This window comes from Rhamphochromis longiceps, linkage group LG10, assembly GCF_057381845.1.
Source record: "Rhamphochromis longiceps isolate RC_006_pf linkage group LG10, R_longiceps_female_GT1.1, whole genome shotgun sequence".
Lineage (NCBI taxonomy): Eukaryota > Metazoa > Chordata > Actinopteri > Cichliformes > Cichlidae > Rhamphochromis > Rhamphochromis longiceps.
This window is the reverse complement of record NC_140566.1, coordinates 4067953-4074140: the sequence shown is the minus strand read 5'-3', so window position 1 is coordinate 4074140 and position 6188 is coordinate 4067953. Positions and strand designations below refer to the sequence as shown.

General features: G+C 44.1%; 1 long non-coding RNA gene across 1 annotated transcript in view; it reads right to left on the bottom strand.

Annotated features, from left to right (window-relative positions):
- Positions 1-1555: 1555 nt before the first annotated feature.
- LOC146660167 (uncharacterized) overlaps positions 1556-6188 on the bottom strand; it is a 44466-nt gene continuing 39833 nt past the window's right edge. The window contains exons 3-4 of the long non-coding RNA XR_014913500.1: positions 2616-2653; positions 1556-1992 (exon numbers count right to left, since the gene is read on the bottom strand). This is a non-coding gene — a long non-coding RNA (uncharacterized LOC146660167). The remainder of the gene's footprint in view (positions 1993-2615; positions 2654-6188) is intronic.

Below are 6188 nucleotides of genomic sequence, written 5' to 3'. Positions count from 1 at the left end.
TTACATTTATTTGGCACCATCGACTCTTCACTCAGCTTTATTTCTTTTAATGAAATTTTTAAAAAGATTTCTTTTTAGTTCCTACTGAAATTCTGAATTCCTACTGCGAAATCCTGCAGTGCAATTTCAGAGAGTAAGCAACAATAGTGTTGCTTACAAAGAAAACAATTTCATTGGAAATTCTAGGAGCTGGGATGTGATTATGTCTGCAGAAAAATAACTAAATAAGCTCTGTGTGTAATTTTAGCATTAAGTTCTAGTGAAACTCGTGAAATTAATACATGAACTCTTAAAATAGACATTTGACACACTGGATACTAAACGATGCACTTATGTAACAAAAAAAAGGCTTTACTAACTAACATTCTTTCACGTTTCTATTGTGTGTTTAACTCAAAGCACGTTTGATCAGTCATCATATGTTCATCAGACCTGGAATCTATTAAACATTTGCGCGTCTTAACTCGGCTCTGAATGCTTGGTTTTCCTTAAAGTGCTGAAACTTTAAAACCAAAGTCGGCACGAGTGGAAAAAAGACTAACGTTCACACACTTCCTTCATGTTAATGAGTCCTGATTTAATCTTGGTGCCAGTGTTTAACTCCCGGGATCAGGGAGGAGATGCAGAAACACTTAGAGAGTGCTGGCGTGTGTAACAAAAGCCATAGAATATCTGACAACAGCTTTATAACAAAATTAGTCATGGCTAAGCAGAAAGCATGTAATCCAGTTAGAACAGCTTTTGCCACGAGCTCTTTTATTTTGAAAATGCACTTCACAAATTAAATCACTGCGCTGTCATCAAGTATCTGTCAGTAATGCGAGCTCCTCATCAGATACACCTTTAGAGCTGGTCCGTGCTCCTCGCCGCGCTCAGCCGTACCTCTGCAGGCCCGGAGCGCTTCGGAAAGACGAGTTCAGGCGGAACGTTTCTGCTCGGAGTTACGGCTGCAGGATGATGGGAGCCGATGTGACTCGCAGCCAACGGTGGCCCGGGCCGAGCTCCGTGCTTTGTTCCCAGATCGAGGGGTTAATGGCTTTCCGTACTGGGCGGTGAGGGAGGAGAGGCGCAGCTTTTTTCAGGCATTCTCTGTCGGAAAATTAGGATGCAGCCTCTGTTGTCATAGCCAGGGAGCTGTCTGCCACTTTCCCAGCAGCCCTTGGGCCTGTGACAGGGAGATGGATGATATCTGCAGCCTGGCCGCACTGCTCCCCAAACACACACACACAGTTTGTCTCTGTTTCACACACACACAAACACCTATGCATGCACACACACACACACTCTCTTTCTTGCACTTTTTTCCTTCCTTATTCTCATATTGTTGGCTTCTCTGACACACACGTACAGAGTGCGACTGTTTGTGTAGTACGCCCCTCTATTTGCTGCCTTTGGCAACAAAACCAATATCCTACATATCACGGGGAATCAAAATCGCACAAGTGAAAACAATGAAACTGTTTTGAGGGAAACTGCAGGATTCCTCCGCTGTTTGCTTACATGGAGTAAAAATATTATATTTCGAAATAACTGAACACACGCAGCATAATCAACAGAGGTGTTTATTAAAATCAGCAGAAAGAGCAGACGCTCCAACATCTACATTTAATGCTCGTGAATTCATGAATTGTTCAAACTGTGTACAGAGAAGTGCGGGATATTTCATTAACGAGGAAAATTGCGTGGATGTGCTTTGCAAACGATGACTTAACTTGCACGGCTCAGCTCACAGCAGTAGACGCTTTAATTAAAGAAGCTGGATTTGGATTGCAGCAGTGTATACAAGTCCATGCCCCATCCCACCACCTTCGTCTTCTCCTTTCCTCCACGCCGTTCCGTTCTCATTGTCCTTACCTGCTATCCCACTCTCCACCGTGCTGCTGATGTTCCTGCAGTTGGGATGGAATCCAGTGGCCATGTCACCTGAGCGACAGCCGGTGCATACTAATGAGGAGCCGAGGGGGCGCGGGGCTCGAGTCTGCTCTTCTCAAACTGGCAGGATTAAAAAAAAAAAGACAGGGGAAAAAAAAAGTCTCCTTCACCACTTCACTTTAAATCCCCCCCTTCCCCCTTTTCTCCACACCTTTCTTCCTCCTCTTCCCTCTCATCACTTTGGAATAACAGAGAGAATGGCAGCTGTAAGAGGCAGACGAGGGTAGAAAAACAAGGAGAGGAGAAGGGACAAACAAGGCGCTGCAAGCAGAGGACAGAAGTGAGGGAAATGGTGACATGGGAGAGGGACGGGTGGAGAGGAAAGGAGAATGAGAGCCGGTAGGGAGCAGGGAGTAAAGGGAAACATCCATCACTGTTTTAAGTGACTGCAGTGGGACGGAGCTGAGTAAAAGGTCGCCTGGTCTCTTCCTGAGCAGAGTGGGCACCTGGGCAGAGCTGAGCGCCTTCCAAATGACTCCGGGCTAATTATCTCGCGCAGGCCGTCTGTTACGGCGGTCTGACACTTTTACTGACTCACTCGTCTACTGCAAGCAAAACAAGGCAGTCACACAACTAAACTCTCATCTGCTGCTGTCTGCTGGCATAATGGATCAGACTGAATAAGACTAGAAAAGTAAGGATTTTGTTGATGGTGTTGCAGATGCAAGTGGTATCTGTCTTACCTTAAAGCATGGAGAATGGCAGACAATTGCCGGGGCTCCTAGACGAGGAGAGATAATGATAGCAATTTAGCATAAATGTAGGAACACAGAAACTCCACCAACCTTCTTTTACACAAGAGAATCTGTGAAACGTTAAGCCTTTTGTACTGAAAGATACAAATCCATCCATGCAAACTCTGAAGAAACACAGTTTTATTATCTAAGGATCCACCTGCTCAGGGGATCAGTGGATACACTTGAGGACACACGAGGAATTCCGAGTCATGGCCTGTTTCAGCATGAACAGAAAGCACGCTGAACATGTGTCTGCTGGAGTTACAGGCGTAGGCTTAACTGAATCTTTAGCTACAAAAGCAACGACGTGGCTACAGAAGCAGGAGTTCCAGTAAGTGTAAACTCAAACTGGACATCAGTGCCAAAGTTACCACAGCCCAAATGTCTGGCAGCCAAGGGGTTAAAAACATTTAGCCTGCGGTGACAATGCCGGCTAGCTATAGGTCACATTCAAGTCCCAGCCACTGGACAGCCAGCCGGCAAGACAGAGCGTAATTATCCCAGCCAGTTACAGTTCAATAACTCCATCAAGCCGCTAGCCAGATACCAGGTTTCCCTGGCAACGCCTCCGAAGTGAATCGCAGATCAGAGAGAGAGAGAGAGAGAATGGCGAGAAAACACGGGACCCGAGCAGGGAGCAGGGCCAGGAGACACCCTCGAATACTGTGGACCTGCGCACAGCACAAACACTCGCAACCAACCAGGTCTGCGAGCATTCCAGTTGGCTAAGCCGAGACCTCTGCTCTGCCAGGCCGTCAGTCTGCTCCCTCGGAGCTTTGTTGTTTGCTTTTTAATCATCGGCCCCACTTTTCCACAATCCTGCTCCGTGCCCACGGGCCCGCCGCGAAAATCCTCGAGTCTCAGCACAGATCGCTTGTCCTTTCAACAGACAGCCGCACCTCCCACAGCACTTACTGTAATCTGTAATAGTTAATGGAGTTTATCTCCCGTCGCCCTGAGAATAATAAAGAAACTTTTGTGCTTTCCATGCATGAGGATAATTACATTACAAGTGGCACTATGATTTATACTCCTTGATTGAATTAAAAACAAAATTGAATAGGCTGTGTACAAAAATGTGTGTATTTCTCAATTATTTGTGTGTGTCGCTTTGTCGCTAATGCACTTCTACGTGTGTGCGTTTAGGTGACTGTCTGGCCTCCTGCCGCAGTGTCTGGAAACTCAGACACTCCCCCCCTCCATTCTGTACTGCCCCACTATCGGGCATACCTGATACCCCCCACCCCCAAACACACACACCTACACACTGACCACCACCACCTGCGCCTCCTCCCCACCCTGCTGCGATAAGAGATCCTCCAACAGGAAAGCCTGACAATCGAAAACAACCAAAAATCAAAAACAAGCCATCTAATTCACAAAATCCACCTGATTTCCATGTCGCTCCAGCCCAAATCCTAACGTGCCGAATAAATGTTAATCTGGCCTTATTGCTTTTAAAGCTGAGCGACGCGGCGGCGGAGTGTGTTACATGACCACCTCTGAACAATGGAGCGTAATCTCTCACACACACTCGGGCCATCAGCTGGAGTCTTTAGTTTATCTCCACCTATTCAAGGTCTGGATCAATGTTTCCTGCAGGAGCTTGAAGACTTGGCGAGAACAGAAACCTCATACCGACAGCTGTTTGTTTAACACGAGTGCAGATAAAAGCGCATCGCAACATATTAATATACGAGATCTGCTGATCCGTGCAGCAATTTCAATTATTTCGCTTTAATCAGTCCAAACATAATATTTAACATCCTGTGTCTAAACCGGCACCAGGAAAAGTCTTTTGATTGGCTCGGCATAAACACGGTGCATAAACGTTTTGTTTTTTTTAAAACAGAAACAGAAAAGAAAAGCTAATATTGCCCCTCGCTGTTAGATAGTGCAACCTTGACAGACACTTTCAGATCTACTATAACTGCAACCTGATTAAGAGTTCATTAAAAAAAGTTTTAACAATTTGAATCAGCTCTTATTTTAAATTAACCCATTTTTTAAAGTCACACTTTATACACTTCAATAATAAGTAATAACAAAACTGACACTGACAAAATCAAAGACTTTTAATGAGGAACATATTAATCCCAAAGTGTCAATGTTTTCCCTCAGCACAATGCCTACAGGCTTGGATCTGTTCACTTTCAATAAAATCACGACTTTTACAGCATTAAAGCTTTAGCAGCATTTTCCTGAACGACACTTCCTGCCTTCGCTGCTACGTCCGATGCAGTGTGTGATGTGTGATGGCAGAATCGAGATCAATTTAGCGGTAGCTCATTGAGAACTAGTTTGACTTTGAACAAAGTTTGTATTCCCCATTGAGCGCAGTTACAAACCAGCTGGGAGCTGATTTTTACGGGGTGATATTTATTGGATCCTTGGTGGATTGCTCTGAGCGTGCTGCTTTGTTACTGTTGGAGGGGGGTGGGGGGGTGGTTGTTTCATCAGTGGGCTCGGGTGCTGCCAGACTTTGCTGCGTGTCAGACAGACCCTAATAAAACTGTCTGGCTGTTTTGTGGGCACCAGCTCCGCTCTGCCTGTGCTGCGTCTGACTGCTCAGCACTTGTCGCACTGTGCCTGGCTGTTTGGTATTCATGGGGCATGGCGCTCCTTCAGCTGTTGCTGGGGGCTCTGTGGCATAGGCACAGACTATTAGTTGGCATCGGCATTGTTCGCTATGAAACCAAATAGGGAGACAAGAAAAAAAAAAACATAATTAGGGAGAGAGAAAGACTGGAGACTGGGAGAGAGTTGGAGAGGAGGGCATTAGAGAGAAAATCAATTGTTTTGAACTGTATTCCTAATACGAGTAATTTAGCAGAAATTAGGTTTTCAGAAAAGCATGCCGTCTTGGGAAAAACTGAAAGTTTAAAAACCAGGTCAAGCTGTAATTATAAATGAATTCACACCTTTCTCTGGCACAAAAGGAAAAGAACCGATTTTTTTTTTTTTATGCAGACCTAATTTATTGTAATTGCACTTCTATAGTCATGTTTATAAGAGACGGGTCCAGTGTTTTCATTTTCTATTCAGCATTCAATCTTGTCCTTTTCTCTTTAAGAGCCTGTCTTAATGAATTACGATGTCTGTCTGCGCTGAGCTACGCCTCCCGTTTAAATATTGATTGAGATCATTAACCAATTTGGTCGTTTCATCTCACCACAATCGCAGATTTCAACAGAAATATTCAGATGAAGAGAGCAACTCGGTTTCTGTTGACCCGATTCCACATTTTCAAAGCGTGGCCATAGGTTTTTATTTCACATACTGCATGGTATCTTTCTTTATTTCCCCTGATTTGAACAATCGGGACCTTTCAAAATCAATTAAATATAGAAAGATATAAAGTCATTAGAGTATTTTTTGTTTATGTATCTGGTTTATGTGCATACTTCTAACTAAAAAAAAAAAAAAAAGTAGAAGTGAATTATAATTAGAAGAATTATTTTGAGGCTAATGTAGAAAATTTATATTCTAACAGTAAAATATTTGAAGACTTTCTGACAT